At 35.9% G+C, this 15,010-nt stretch overlaps 1 pseudogene; it reads right to left on the reverse strand.

Moving 5' to 3' along the window:
* Positions 1-13,458: 13,458 nt before the first annotated feature.
* On the reverse strand, positions 13,459-13,942 carry LOC100685817 (annotated as a pseudogene).
* Between the last annotated feature and the right edge of the window lie 1,068 nt (positions 13,943-15,010).

Below are 15,010 nucleotides of genomic sequence, written 5' to 3' on the forward strand. Positions count from 1 at the left end.
CCCTCTGTGATTGCCAAACTAAAAACATAGGATTCTCTCTTATGTTCCAACTGACTTAAATTGTTTACTTGCAATGTCATATAGATAGGGGCTAGTCTAAGCTTTGTACACTTAGTAATTTATATGGTGTGTGGGATTTACTTAAGTAAAGAATTTCCAATTTCCATGCATTATTCAGTATAAGCCTTGGAGGGGATATACAAGTGAGAATCTGTGACACATAGCCTTTATGGTAAATCCTATGTCCACATGCTCCTTTCTGTTTCTACTTCCTCCCTCTCTAGTTCAGACCTTTATTATGCTTCATTTGGTTGTCTACTATTGTCTCTTATATTGATTTTCTGAGGCTGACATAACAAATCACTGTAAATTGGGTGGCTTAAAACAGAATTTATTCTCCATTAGTTAAGGAGGACAGAAGCTTGAAATCAAAGTGTCAGCAGGGTTGGTTCCTTCTGGAGAATCTAAAGGAAGAACCATCCCATCCCCTTCTCCCATGTCTGGTGGTTGTAGGCAATCTTTCACATTCTCTGGCTTATAGATACATTATAACAATCTGCTTCCATCTTCATATCACTGTATTTGTGTCCTCTGTCTTCTCCTCTTCTATAAGGACTCCTGGTAAGAGCATTTAGGGTCTACCGTAAATCCAAGATGATTTCATCTTGAGATCCTTAACTAATAACATCATCTGCATTCACATTCTGAGGTTCTGGGTAGACAGGATTTTTTTTTCATCTCCCAAATACAATTTATTTTATTTTATTTTATTTTTACTGGAGTTCAATTTGCCAACATATAGCATAACACCCAGTGCTCATCCCATCAAGTGCCCCCCTCAGTGCCCATCACCCTAGTCACCCCCACCTCCCCGCCCACCTCCCTTTCCACCACCCCTTGTTCTTTTCCCAGAGTTAGGAAGTCTCTCATGTTCTGTCTCCCTCTCTGATATTTCCCACTCATTTTCTCTCCTTTCCCCTTTATTCCCTTTCACTATATTTTTATATTCCCAAATGAATGAGACCATATAATGTTTGCCCTTCTCCGTTGACTTATTTTACTCAGCATAATACCCTCCAGTTCCATCCACGTCGAAGCAAATGGTGGGTATTTGTCGTTTCTAATGGCTGAGGAATATTCCATCGTATACATAGACCACAGCTTCTTTATCCATCCATCTTTCGTTGGACACCGAGGCTCCTTCCGCAGTTTGGCTATTGTGGACATTGCTGCTATAAACATCGGGGTGCAGGTGTCCCGACATTTCACTGCATCTGTATCTTTGGGGTAAATCCCCAGCAGTGGAATTGTTGGGTCGTAGGGCAGGTCTATTTTTAACTCTTTGAGGAACATCCACACAGTTTTCCAGAGTGGCTGCACCAGGTCACATTCCCACCAACAGTGCAAGAGGGTTCCCTTTTCTCCACATCATCTCCAACATTTGTTGTTTCCTGACTTGTTAATTTACCCCATTCTCACTGGTGTGAAGTGGTATCTCATTGTGGTTTTGATTTGTATTTTTCTGATGGCAAGTGATGCAGAGCAAAGCTATAGTAAGAGATGAAGAGGGACACTATATCATACTTAAAGGATCTATCCAACAAGAGGACCTAGCAATCATCAATATTTATGCCCCAAATGTGGGAGCTGCCAAGTATATCAATCAATTAATAACCAAAGTTAAGACATACTTAGATAATAATACACTAATACTTGGTGACTTGAATGTAGCACTTTCTACAATTGACAGATCTTCTAAGCACAACATCACCAAAGAAACAAGAGCTTTAAATGATACACTGGACCAGATGGATTTCACAGATATTTACAGAACTTTACATCCAAACGCAACTGAATAGACATGTTTTTTTTTGTGAGATACCATTCAACCTACTACACTTCTCAATCCATTAGTATGCCTTCACTTATTGTGTCGCCAGAATATCTTCATTATGCTGAGTTCCAGTCTTGTTACTTCACTGCTCACCCATATTCATAATTTACCCAAGCTCCTCGCAAAGGGCATAAACACCTTTTCTTGCTACTTAATAGTTCTCCATTGCTTCAGGATCCATCCTTTCTTTCTCTGTGTTTTCTTCTAGAACTCTAAACTTGAGCTAAAGTAGCTTACTTCCTTTCTCAAAAAAAAAAACACTATGCTTTCCTGCCTTCTGTCTTTTGGTCATTCCTTCTTTTAACTAGAATGCAAGACCTATCAAATCACTCTTACTAAAAAAATATCTATAATTCTTTTAGCCTCCAAACACAGACAATTTAACAAATTAATTTACTAATTATCCTCCCACCAGGAAATTTTATTGTCCCCTCAAATGTATATGGGATGTTATTTCTCCCTCACTCAAATAATAACAGAAAAACAATTTATTTTCCTTTACATAGATCCTTTTTGCTTATAAAACACACACAGATCTTTGATACTGACTCACATTCACTCCAAATATTATTGAAGTCATTTTTATACTTACGTAGTTTTTCTTAGGTTTAGAGCTAGGTGAGCGCAATGACTGTGTTTTGGTCATTTTATAATTTTGCAGTGGTTAGCATAGGGTTTTAGGAATAATATAATACCACTACACAGAAATTATTGTTCTCTGAGGGATCATGCTAAACTGGTAGCATATAGCCTTAGAATTATGGGACTAATTGTTAGTAGAGATCTACCTCCTTGAGGATTTTGTCTAGAATAATACTAATGTCATTTTTAAAAATCTCAGAATATTATAAAGATTCAATCAAATAATTAATGATAACACCCAATTTATATTACATAGCTAAAAAATAGAGTTTATTAAATGTGATTATGGTAGATCCTTAGAGAATTGTTCCTGAGACAATCTCCCTGTACTCACCATGCAAAGGTGTGTCCTTTTTAAGGGAATAGAAATTACCACTAAACTGTGGTTATTGTTCCAATTAAAGTTATCACATCCCTCCTTATAGGATATAGGAACTGAAGAAAAATAAATAATTCATACAAATGCCTTCCTCAAATATTTATTTCTCTAATCTACTTAGGGAGATGTGTCCTTTACTAAGACAATGACTTTTGCCAGAGAATGGTCAATAGAATTAGTCCATTGGTTGAAGTTGTGGATAGAGTTACCTGATGGCCATATTTCTCTCTGAGATACAAAATAAAAGTTGCTAAGAAACCTTCTCCAGTTTGCTAAGGCAATAGCCAGATAGTCTCTGCCAATGCTTTGGTGCTTCCTCTGTAGTTGGCTCCTAATTACAAAGGAACAATGCCAGGTTGGGGGCTCAGGATTTTCAACCAGAAATATTCTCCTCTCATACATAGTGGTGAATACAGTGTAGATTTTAGTTAAATATATTCTGTCTATTGAAATTGAAAGAAAAGGGCAAATATAATCCTTTTAACAGGTTTATGTTCCTTAGTATCCTGGAATATTGCTTTCATTATAATTAAAAGATTCAAAGTATAACTTTATCGAGAAATAGAGTCAATCTAACTTTGTCCTAAGAAAAAAACACAAATAACTGAGGTAACATAAGCATGAACTAATGGGTATAAGCATAGTGCATGAATGTTGGAAAATGGAAACTTCCAACCTTCCCTCCTTAATGAAAGAAGAAACATGGATAAAATAAAAGCATTTTGGACATGATGCCACTTGATATCTTTTCCTATAAGGTTTATAATGTAATATAGAGCAAGGATAAGGCATATACATTCTAAGGCCAAGTTTATTTGTAGGAAATGGGTTGGAGTTTAAAAATAAAAGATAAAGAAATATATCACACATATTGGATGTGTATCTTTTCAAAAACATGGTATTGCTTTGCTATGGCAAATATGTTTAATGGATTTCAGATATTGTGTAAGAGAGGACCAGCTATTGCCAACTATAGCTCTTATTCATGTACACTTTTTTTTTTTTTTTTTTTTTACCAAAGGTCATGATTTCTTCCCTTTTCCCCCAAATCTACAAGGCTCTGTGATATTTACCTGAATGCTTCTATGAAGAACTATAAGTTGAATCACACAAAATTAGTTGTAGGGAAGAAATTCCATGGGTCTTATCTAATATTTGGGCTGTTGTCAGAGTAAAGTACAATTTCATTGGAGAATAATAGGTGGGGAAGTATCTAAAATAGGGCAAGAACAAAGGTACCCAACACTTCCTGTCACCAGAGCCATTTGAGAAGCATTTGTTGTGTCACAGTGAGCCACAGAAGCCAACCAGGCTAAAAACAGGTTGATCCCTCTGGTAAGTGCTGGAGATGTGCCATGAGAGACAGAAAAGCAAGGGATCTGTCATCCATGTCATATTTTCTGATATCATCGAGAATCTCTGAACTTTAATGTGGTGTCCAATGGGTCCTAACCATATATGAGCCAAGCCCTAGATCCTATATACGAGCCGGAGTGCATCTCTGCCCCCATCTCCCTGCATCCTCCCTGTGACTTATGGCCACTAAATTCATAGAAAAATTGAGGTAAGAAGCAAAATGACACTCAGAATTGAATGTCAGTCCTGAGCAAGATGGGATGTGAGGCAGGCAGCAATGACATCAACCCTAGCACTGCTCAGAAAGTGGAATCACCCAGACATTTCACTGGGAAACTGTACTGAGTGCTATTCAAATATATAATTCCAGCTACTCTTAAATGCTCTCAAAAGCTATCAGCAAGACTAGGACCTGGAGAAGACCTTTACTAACTACTAAAAGAAAATCTAGAATCACATTTCTGCTTGAGGGAGAAGAGGCAGCTCTGTAACTGATTTGGATGGTTAGGACTCTAGATACAGATGTCCAGCCTGAGGTCCTGGACTTTCAACCAGATCAGAGGTTCTGGATGGGTAATGAGGCAGACAATGCAGTCTTTCAGTATACTTTGAAGTAACTATGTCTAATTCCAAGTAATCTTTTCTTTTGTCTTCTCAGGTTCAACAGAACCTCTTCAGTTACTCCCATGGCCTGTCTGCCATAAAATGGAAGACCTCTCATTTCAGAGAATTCATTTATAATTAAAATTCTCAGTCTGTGATTCCTCCAAGATTCTCCATAGTGCCAGCAAGCCTAGTCAATGTTCAAGATCTATTCTCTCAATGTCTACAAATGGCAGGCTGAGACAGGAAGACTCCTCATAATTCCCATTTCACAGACTCTTCTATGTAATCAGGAATATGTGATAGACAAGCTTTAGGTGATCCTCTGGAAATATATTATTTAATTAAATCCTGATTATAAAAGAAGTACAGTTATATTTGCATCCTTCTGATTTTTCCAATTCATATCATTCAGGGAATTATAGATCATTATTCCACTTTAGTTTTGGTGAGAAGGTAAACTTTCCTCAGGAAAGTCCAACATGAAAAGTTCTCACTGGAAATAAATCCATGTTAGATACATACAACTCCTTTAGCCATCCTTGTATCTCCCATTCCTCATTCTCAAGACTGCATTATGACTATGGATTATCACTATTCAACATTTCATAATTACCATTTCATAAGTTCCTATTTAATCAAATTAAATAATTTGTGTTTATTTATATCTATAGTAAAAACATAGCTGAATAAACACCACACCAGAGTTTTGATGAAACCCACCAGTGAGTTCTACCTAGTGAGGAGGCATGTGTATTATTTCATGATGAAAGCATTGATTTGCAAAAGGCATCATATGAAAAAATTTTAACAAAACTTCTCAGAAGCTTTATAAGTCAAGAGGATGTAATTTAATGAACCTCTTGAAATATATCATTGAATTATACCCTGAAAATTGTTTTATATCATTACCAATTGTGCTTATTATTTTTTTTAATTTACAACTAATCTAATTATGATAGGTTTAGGAAGAAAATCATAAGGATGAAGATAAGTTGGGTCTTTGTCTCAGCAAATTTCTTGATGCTGGAGATTATATTTTCCACTTTCTTTTTTTTTAAAGATTTTATTTATTTATTCATGAAAAACAGAGAGAGAGAGAGAGAGAGAGAGAGGAAGAGACACAGGTAGAGGGAGAAGCAGGCTCCACGCAGGGACCAGACATGGGACCCGATCCCTGGACTCCAGGATCAGGCCCTGGGCTGAAGGCAGTGCTAAACCACTGAGCCACATGGGCTGCCCCTATTTTCTACTTTCGTACAAATTCTTCTTATCCATACATAAGGCCTTGAAAAGACTGAAGTAAACTTATTTCATATAGGAGACATTGGGCTTATTATATTTTTCCTGGTTGATTGCAACACATAACCACTTTAAAAGGTACATATTTATCTTAAATAATATTGTGTTAGAGAAATATAATTAAAAATTAAATATCCCAACTCAGAAAGCCTCTCCACAAAGGTAGTGGAGAAAGAGAATACTTTGTTAATGAATAAATATTAAATAAGAATGTGATGTGCAAAACAAGTAGTCCATTAAGAGACCACAAATTGAGAAAGAATGTCCGTCCCCTTACATAGGCAAGCAGGTATAATTCATTACATATATGGATTCAAGAAAGATAGTAACAAGTCCTCAAATAAGAGGATTCAACAGTACAATTTATTAAACAAATACATCCTAACTTTACCTGGTAATTGTGGTGACCATCAGTGTTAGCTAACTGACTACTAAAAGGAAAACAAGTATATCATATCTTCAGTGCAGGAGGTAGTTTTCCAACATGGAGCAAGATACCCACAAAAATTAAACTTCTACCTTCCCATAGAAACTGGGAAATAGTGACATATCTCCCTTGATGTTTACATTTCAAAAAGCTGGCTCCTAGATCTTTGAGAAAAACATTACTAGGTCATAAAGTTGACAAAAAAACCTGTCTAGGTTTCTAAAGGTTTACACACATTTCAAAGAAATGAGAGGCATTTAATTACATGTTTTCTAATTTAAATGCTATAAGAACATTGGAGGAGAAGGAGTAATCTCTTCCTTTATTTGCATGGTGCAGAATTAAGCCACTTTTAATCTTTACTCGTCAGTACAGTCATTTCCATGGCAGCCCATAATACTCAAATAAGAAAAGGCGTAGTTTTTATCAATTAATTATAACTTAGGGTTCCTTTCAAAATTCACTAATTTTCCTTAAGTACTACCACCAAGGGTGCCACTGTAAAAATGAACACAAAATTAACGGAAAAAAAAAAAAAAAAAAAAAAGCCTGAAAGGCAAACAGGGTAGCCATTTTCTTAAATGAGGCAGCTATAGCATGCTCTGCAAGAGACTTCTCCAGAGTCATGGGCCTGGCATATTTCCAGTTCCACCACTAGAGTACCCTTGTTCAAATTGTTCAAAAGCTATAAAACATAGGCTTGATCAGATTATTTTTGACATTTGGTTCCTTAATAGATTTTGCTGCCCAAATACACATACATGCTAACCTTCCTCTAGTATCTCTAAAGACATTGCTGTCACCATCTTAATATCTTAATAAATATCTCTGAAATGTTTTCCTTTTCAATTTTCTTGGAAGGCATGATAGATATTTTTACTCTCAGAGCACCAGGGGTTAGACTTTCACAGTGGTACAGGCCCAACACTTAGGACCTGGTTTTCATGTTTCTGACATTTTTCTCTATTATCATTCGTGTATTTTCTTGTGGGTTATTGGGAAAAGAAAGCTCATGTTGCAACCAGGATACAGAAGAAGTAAAGAGGGAAAATTCAAAAGGTCAATGGAACATTGGGCAAGTGTTTTCATCAGAAAAAAGCAGACAATGGATCCTTTTAGCAGGGCCAGAACTGTCAGTTTCTTGTGTAAAACATAAAGTAAAAGAATAATACTCTAGAGAAACAAACCTAATGGTAGAGAGGGAATAATAAGAACATACCATTTAAAATGCTCCCTGAGGGAAAAATATAAATACAAAGGTAAAAAAAATGATGTTCAAAGAGCTCTTTATAACTTTTATTTTAAAAAGGTAAAAGTGAAAAACAATATGTCCACTTCAAGCTTGTTTCTGACAACACTTAAAGAATAAAATGCTTACTGAGGAAGTATTGAGCACCTGCACACTTTCCTATAGTGGTCTCATTCACCTTGAAAATGAGGTCAAGTTACCTTGACAACTAGGCGCAGCGTTCTTCCAAAAGAGGTGCAAGAGAGCCCATTGTTTTTTTTCTCATACCTCAAAGGTTATTTAATTGAATATGGGAGAACACTTTAAAACTCAAGCAATTTTGCTAGTCCAATGAGGAAAGTTACAACAGATACCACATAGTTAATTGTGTTTTCCATGGTTTTAGGAAAAAGTAGAAATATGTTGTTAATAAGAAGATAGCTAAGATTGCAATTTTTTAAACTAAAGTCTAAATTACTCATTTACAAAATATTTGAGCATCTATGTTCCAAAATATATGCATTCTAGTTTTATAAATATGTATATTTGAATATACATATAAGCATTTATATTACATAATATATGCATTTATATTATATATACATATATATTTACATTTATCACATAATAAATATACATATATACATTGATATTACATAATATATAATATAAATATAATTATATTATATTTATAATATAAAAATATAAAAATATTGTATAATTATGTAATATAATTATAATTATATAATTTTATGTATATATTTAAACTTCTATAGTGTCTTTATCTCTAATATGTAGTCACTTCTAATTATATAAATAATTACAAGATTGATTTTAAAAATCTAAGATGTAAAAATACTAACCTTAAAAAATGTATGATTAGAGGTGAAATTATGCAGAAACTATAGATTAGAAAAATGAACAGAAAAGCACTACACTGTCTGCTGTTGTAAATACTTCAGACTGCTTAGTCTGGTAAGACTATGTGTCAAAGACCTTGTAAACATTTTATTATTTAACCTTTGTAACATTTCTGAAACAGAGGCATTATTTTTTTCAATTTTACAGTAGGAGGAAATGAAATCCAGTGAGCTTTGTTATACCTAATAAATTCTAAAATAATTTTAAATAATATGTGTTGAATCCCCTGCCTCCTCACCAAAATCTTTGTACAACCTGTCCTCTTGAGAACGCAGTTGGCATTCAGCATGGCAACAAACACTCTTCCAGCAGAGAGTCAATCTCCCGTTCAGAAAAATCTTATATACAAAAAAAAAGAAAGAAAAATCTTATATAAACAAGAAGGGGTCAGATTCTTTAGAATTATCTTTATTTTGTATAGTTTAACAAATGCCTACTCTCTTATCTGGTCCTCATTTGCTAATGAACGCTATTTTCCTTGTAGCTCCTCTGTCACTTCAGGTTGTTCCACTCCTCCAGGGCCTTCACAGGGGCCTCTCCCTCCACCAGGACAGCTCTTCCAGCTCCACAACTCCAGACTCCCACTTTTATCAATTACTAGTCATTGTTCTAGTCCCTATCCCTATTCCTAGTTAATTCTTAGTCCCTATCATTCCTAAATCAAGTGTAATTTCATCAGGTAAGACTTCCCTAACCTGCGAGAGGGATTAGAACTCCCTTCTGCCTTTCATAGTATGCTATACATTTCTTCAAATGGCTTATCAAAATTTTCAGTAACTCAGTTGATATTTATTTATTTAATGTGTGCCTATTCTGGGCTAAAATGTAAGTTCTATGAGGGCAGGGATTGAGTCTATCTTGTTCACTGCTGTATCTTCATTATGTAGCACAGGGCCTCGTGTTGGCTGAAAAGTAAGTAGATGAATAAATAAATAGGTAATCTAAAATTCAATCACAAAGTTCAAAGTTTTGACTCCAGACTGTATACCTTTAACTGGTAAGCTGGGCTAACTTCTAGAACAAAACCACTTAGCTCATATGGATTTAAGAAGCAGTATCTAATTCTAGGCTGAGTTCTAATTGCTTCCGGGAGATTAAAGTACTAGGAACAAAGCTTTGATTTCAAAATATCTTTATGTTAATGATCACCAATATAATTGTTTTTGGTGAGACAAAAACTACATTAAATTAGTCAATGCACCATTATTACTACCAAAAAGAAGGCCAAAGGGGTTCGCATTCAGCCTGACAATACTCTTCCAGCAGAGATTCAATCTCCCATTCAGAAAAACTTGATATAACCCAAAATCTGGGGTCAGATTCTTTAGAATTATCTTCATTTTGTATAGTTCAACAAATGCCTACTGTCCTATATGGTCCTCATTTGCCAATGTTAGAACAAGAAATATATATTTCTCTGGTGCCTGGAAAGATTACATGTGACTCTAACCACTCAGGCCAATATGGTTGCTGTGGCTCCCCATGAAACCAGTGCGTGGACAGACATTGACCGTATGCTACATCCCAGGTTAGCATTTATTTGTATGAATTACTGCCACTGCCATGTGTATGAAGACTAACATAGCAAATGAAACAAGAAAGATACAAAAGTCTGTTTTTTTATATATAATAAAGCAAAATACAAAGGTATGAAGATTGATGTAGGCATGCTCAGTGGTAGAAGATGTGACTCTTGATCTTGGACTCATGAGTTCAAGGCCCACATTGGGCAAACAGATTACTTAAAAAAAACAAAAACAAAAAGATTGATGTTGAGTCCATGGAATAATTTTAACTGTTTCTGACAGCACAGGGTAGCTTATTTAGAACAAAGGTTTTATCATCAGTTTCAGTTGGAGAGAAACTTCTCAGAACACCTAGAGCAATGGGACACATGGATGGGTCAGCAGTTGAGCATCTGCCCTCGTCTGGGGGTGTGTCCCGAGTCTGGGATGGAGTCCCACATTGGGCTCCCTGCAAGGAGCCTGCTTCTCCCTCTCCCTATGTCTCTGCTTCTCTCTCTGAGTCTCTCTTGAATAAATAAATAAAATATTTTTAAAAATCTAGACTATTAATGGTATCCACTTAAATGTTTTAAAATGTTAAAATATTTATAATTATTACTAATTTTTATTGCATACTGGTTATGATAATACAGGACAAATACATGGCACAAAAGAGTTGTTTTATTTTGTGTTTAACGTACATTTACAACATAGTGACATAGCTTATGTGATGTCTGTAGCAGTTATCAGTGTCACCTCACAAATTCAAATTCTCACTTCAGTATATTTGTTCCCAATGATAAGGTGACACTTCCACATCTTCTACCTTATGGTGAGTATGGAGTATGATTTTAAACTTTGTTGATAGAGGACGCTGGAAAGACACTGCGAGGGTAAGGGAGCTTCTCTTTCCTGGTTAGAATAAATGGTATTTTGTTTTCTCTTGCTCTTGCCACACTGCCAGACAAGGGTAGGTAGGTGTGTAGGGACATTTGGCGTTGCTCTGCTCCATCTGTGCACCCAGAGCACACAGTTCCTTGGTGACCATGCAACCCCAGTCCAGAGGTTCCTTTTTTTTTTTTTTTTTTTTCCACTTGCTTTATATCTGTAAACTAGCTTTAACTCAGACAATCCAACAAACTTCACTGTTCAAACTAGGTCTTAACACTATCCTGGCAGGGGTGAAATATGTCCTAAGTATGTCTATTTTTTGGTACATTTCCTTAGCTCTAGGAGAAGATGAAAAAGCCTTTAGAACATACTCTTCTCATCTTTTTAGTTATGACTTTATCATAGCTTAATAATTCCTAATATAAAATTTTCTTTATTTGAATTGCTGTGTGGCTTTATCTCCTAATTGGACCAAGACAAATACTTACTCCATACAATATAATGAAGAACATCTTAAAAACTTGCAACTTTTTTTTACCTGTAAATGATTACTATATATATAGTCATATTAAGTTCTCTATCAAAGATCCAGGTCAGAATTACTAGCTTGTAAATAAAAATATTACACACATCATGGTCATATGCTTTATTTCACCGCATCAAAGAGAAAAGCTATGGCTTTATATATAAATAGGTGTGTCATATTTTTTTTTCACTGTGAGAATTCTATTATTTAGAGACAAATATAAAAACTACCCCTTTCACTTAAATAGTGACTTTGTGAATAGACACATATTAAAAACATTGAGATTCAATTTCTGAATCTGTGGCCCTTACTTATTATTCTTATCAAATACCAAGGAGAAAAAACAACACAAGTATTTTCTTATAAGATATTTAAAGGGGTAAATTTTTATTGAAACTGTATTAAAACAATGGATTTATAATGCACTTTTAGTTATTGGAGCAATATAACTGCCTCTCTATTAGCTATCGTCCAGGAGCTGTTCTCCTCTAGCCAATATACGACTTGGTAGTGGCAGAAAGACCTTAAGTTGGATACATGTGGGAGACTAAAAGCCAACATTGAGATAAAATCAGTTCTTGCAAATTGAACAAGAATCGAGTGATGGAAATCCAGCCAGACAGGCAAAGCATTTATCTGGAGATTACAATGGTGAGTACTAAACAATAATGGGTCATGACAGGTGGACAGACAGGCAGGCCGTCACACTAGTGTCCAGGAATACCAGCAAGAGTGTAAGGGTTAGGTTTAAGTAACTTAAAACTAAGCTAAGTCAGCTAAGTGCTAAAGCAAAGATTCTAGAGAGGATTACAGGGACACCAAAGAAATTGGAGAGAGGTAGCATAATTCCCACTGCAGGGCTAAAATTTTCATAACAAGATTGGAATATAGAATCTTCAAGGACGGATTGATACACAATCCTGGGTGAATAGGGGAAATGTACAGGAAATCCAAACCAGGACCCAACATGAGATTAAACAAGGGACAGAAACTCAGTTACTTGATACAGAATATAGGATGGCTTCATCTCAAAAATCAAATGTGGAAGGAGAAGTCACCACAAGAAAAAAGTGCAGTTATCAAAAAGTTGCCTCGGTGTGGAAAGGCAGACCTGCTGGCTTGGAACTTGTAAATTTCTCTGACTAAAATCTTTCTTGATCCTGGGGTTGGATTAACTCTAGCTCAGAAGGCAGCCTGAAATTAAGTGCTTCCAGTTCTAGTTGTAAGGGATGACAGTGAATGGGGGCAGAGAAATAGGGCATTAAGTCTTTTATTTTTATTTTTTTTATTTTGATTTATTTTTCCACAAGAGACACAGAGAGAGAGAGAGGCAGAGACACAGGCAGAGGGAGAAGCAGGCTCCATGCAGGGAGCCCAATGTGGGACTCGATCCCGGGTCTCCAGGATCAGGCCCTGGGCTGAAGGCGGCGCTAAACCGCTGAGCCACCCAGGTTGCCCTGGCATTAAGTCTTTATTATAGAAATAATGTATTTCTATTTTTTTTGTATTTCTATTTTTTAAATGAATGTTTATACATAACAAAAAATTAGAAAATTAAAAAAAAATAAACTTAAATAGATACATGGATAATAGTTACAGCAAAGCGTATGCTCTAATAATGGAGTAAAAGCTGCTTGGATCTCCATGGTACCACCAACTTGGGAGATTTTAGTTCTAAACAAGCAGAAGGATGATACAGTCTCTTGCCATGATTAAAACTGTATAAACCACCATAGATGTGCTCCTCAAATAGTTTGCCAAGTATCTTTCTAGGGCTACTATAGCTACTGCGTGAATGGATTGGCCTGAGTGGTTATGTCCTTAATGTGCACACCATCGAGAAGTTGACATGTCTTCTCACACACTGGTAACTACTCTAATTCATTTAGAGTCTTCAGAACATCTATTACTTTTCCAAATACTGTATATTTCATGTCCAAATGTGACTGCTTGCCATAGGCGAAGAACTGAAATCCACTGGTGTTTGGGCTATTGTTAGCCGTAGGTACAACACCTCTAATACTGTGCTTAAGAAAGTTGCTATATTCATCCTCAAATTCCTTGCCCCAGATACTGTTACCACCTCTTCCTGTACCTGTCAGATCTCCTGTTTCAACTGTAAAACCCTTGATATGTCTATGAAATATGCAGCCATTGTAGTAATTACTGGTACTAAGAGCCAAAAAATTTCTCTCAAGTTTTGGGTGTCCTCTCACAGAAGCCTTCTATTTTAATATCACTCACATCTGTATGCAGTGTCACTGACATTTTTCTTCTTGATGGTTTCAGGAAACATTGTTGCTAATTTCTCACAGTCTTATCAAGAGAAGTTAGAAAATGAGTCTCACTTCGGGTTGCACAGCTGTTGTTAAAACAGAAAAAGATGTAATCTCAGATGCCCGTGATTCAAAATTACTGTCTTCAGGCTACCCTGCATTTCTATTTTGAAGTCCACTGAAAATTAGAATTCACCTATATTTATTATCTCCATATGTGGGCAGTGTCTCAAAGTATTAAATAACAGAAGACAATCAGGTAAAAGGAAAGAAACAGAGGGATTAAAAAGAAGCATGCTTGACTTTCATAAAGTCAATTATTTGATTGCTAAACATTGTAAGTTAGCATTATACAGAAAATTCACTTTGTTAGGACAATAAGGTACAGCGGAAATAAGAGGAAGATATGGTCTCTGGTTTTATACCACAATTCTCCCCTACATTACTGCATAAACTTGTACAAATCACTTCACTTCTCCTTGCCATAATTTTATCTATTAAAGATGGACCTTTAAAGGAGAAGGTGTATGTTCCAGGTATCCATTGCTGTGGAACAAAGGACCACAAAACTTAGTGGTAAAACTCCTTCAACCATTCAACTGTGTCACACAAATTTTGTGGGTCAGAACTTCCAGCAGAGATCAACTGCATAATTCTACTGTTCCATGTGGCGTAATAGAGGCCACTTGATGATATTCAACTATTAGTCTTATTGAAAGGTGCGAATTGCAAAGTCCCATATCATCATTTGGAGGGTATATCTGAAAGGCTGAGCTCAACTGGAATTATCAGCAAAATGCCTAAATGTAGCCTCTTCAGTATGGCAGCTGCACCCTCTAGTTAGATTTCTTATATGGTAGGTCAGGGTGTCAAGTGAAGAAGGTGGAAGTTGAGTGATATTTGACAATCTAGAACCACTCCTGCCATGCTCTGGTGGTTGAAGCAATCTCAACCACATATGTATTCAAGGAGAGGGATCATTAACCCTCATACCCATAAGAGAAGTTTCAAATAAATAATTTGCTTCCACACTTAAACCACTGTAGTACATGCCCTGCTT

Source organism: Canis lupus, chromosome 22 (genome assembly GCF_011100685.1).
Source record: "Canis lupus familiaris isolate Mischka breed German Shepherd chromosome 22, alternate assembly UU_Cfam_GSD_1.0, whole genome shotgun sequence".
In the NCBI taxonomy this organism is placed as follows: domain Eukaryota; kingdom Metazoa; phylum Chordata; class Mammalia; order Carnivora; family Canidae; genus Canis; species Canis lupus.